The sequence below is a fragment of the Triticum aestivum genome, chromosome 6B (assembly GCF_018294505.1).
Source record: "Triticum aestivum cultivar Chinese Spring chromosome 6B, IWGSC CS RefSeq v2.1, whole genome shotgun sequence".
In the NCBI taxonomy this organism is placed as follows: Eukaryota; Viridiplantae; Streptophyta; class Magnoliopsida; order Poales; family Poaceae; genus Triticum; species Triticum aestivum.
In genome coordinates this window covers 58,421,455-58,423,283 of record NC_057810.1, presented here as the reverse complement: position 1 = coordinate 58,423,283, position 1,829 = coordinate 58,421,455, and positions in this window count along the sequence as shown.

The window sequence follows — 1,829 nt, the reverse complement described above, 5'->3', positions numbered from 1 at the left end:
AAGCATGCTAGAGTTCTTGAAGCGCCTCAATAGCAATGAAGATATACTACTTCCTTACAACTTCCCGTGAGTCATAATGTCTTGTACTACAAATTCTGTTTTTGCTTACTAGCTAGCTAGATGTTAATAATTAAGTGTATACGGTTTACGGTAGTTGATTAATTTTATGCACATGCCCGCTTAATTAAGACATGCAAACGTGTGCGCATGCAGTTGGCACTGGGTCTTGTTAGACATTAAAGTTGAGGAAGGAAAAGTTGAATTACTGGACTCACTAACTAAAGAAGATAAAGACTTCACCATCGTGAAGGGGATAGTCAACAGGTAATTTCAATCATTATTAACTATATCTCGGCCTATTATTAGTTCATCATTTCCTGATATGAACTATTTAATAACACCTTTATTAATTTTCTTTGCCGGCGGGCAGGGCATGGGCAAAGTTCATCAAGGTGACTCTAGGCAACTGGGCAAAAAAGTTGTTTTGGCATCGACCAAAGGTAAGTAATTAAGTAGTACTAGCTAGCTACCATCTCTTTAATTCTTGTTTCAATATTATTAATTAATTATTATGCTTGATTAATCATTATCTGATTCAATTCCATTCTCATAAAGGGCCTGAAGCAGGCGCCGGGGAATAATCTGTGTGCATTTTACATTTGCGAGAACATTCGCATAATGGGGTCCGAAAGGAGCAGATCTGATAGACAGAACTGGGTACGTTTGTTAGAATACTATTCACACCATTATCGATATCTAGTCACCCAACTAACACACATGCATATTGATCTCATTCTTAACAGTTCAGAGAGGTGCGGGATAAGCTCCTACCATCGGACCGCATACTAGCACTCTAAGAGGAAATAGCCGGATTTTTGCTCGACCAGGTCATAGATCCCAAAAGAGAATACTATTACCCACTACCGGCCCCATGAACCACTTGTGATCGTGCTCCGGAGGCACCAAGGCAACATATGTAGGAGAAATTGTATATGTATATACATGTGTATGTGTGAATAATTAATGGTGTTGGTTGTGAGACATCCGATGATATATATATATGCGGTTCTACGTACGAGAAAATCTATTTACATATATGCATAACGTGTATAATTTGTAGTATCGTGAAATACCAGCAAACAAAAAAAATTGAATGGAAAATAAAGCCAACCCCCCCCCCCCCAAACATTTAGTACCGGTTGGTGTTACCAACCGGTACTAATGTCCTGCGCGCACACGGGTCTGGCTCGTGCCACGTGGTGTCACTTCAGCGCCGATTCGTGACGAACCGGTACTAAAGAGGAGGGGGGCCTTTAGTCCCCACTCTTTAGTGCCGGTTGGCAAAACGGCACTAAAAGCCGTTATGAACCGGCACTAAAGGACGGTTCTGCACTAGTGTGATACAATAATTTACTTTCAATAGAAGCAACTTTTTTCACTGTCAATAGAAGCAAGTAACTCAGCTAATACTAAATCTAACTTAAAGGACTAATTGTAATTAATTGGCTAGACTGCTCATTGGAATAATTTTTTGCAGCCTTCGACCACAAATCGAGCTTTCTTATTAATGGCCGCTCTCACTTTAGTTCGCTGGCAAGTCCTTCATGGCTGCTCTCACCTTTTTAGCTGGTGGCCACCAGCTAGATGCACACATCACACTGAAAAAAGGTAACCAGAGGAGATATCTCAGTGATGACCTGAACATGCTATAACCCTGAAACCACAAATAACTCACCATCAGATAACCTAATTCTGAAGCTTCCTATAAAGGGGAAAACTTACTATGTCAGTCCCATACATATAGTCACAACATGTATGCAACAAATGTA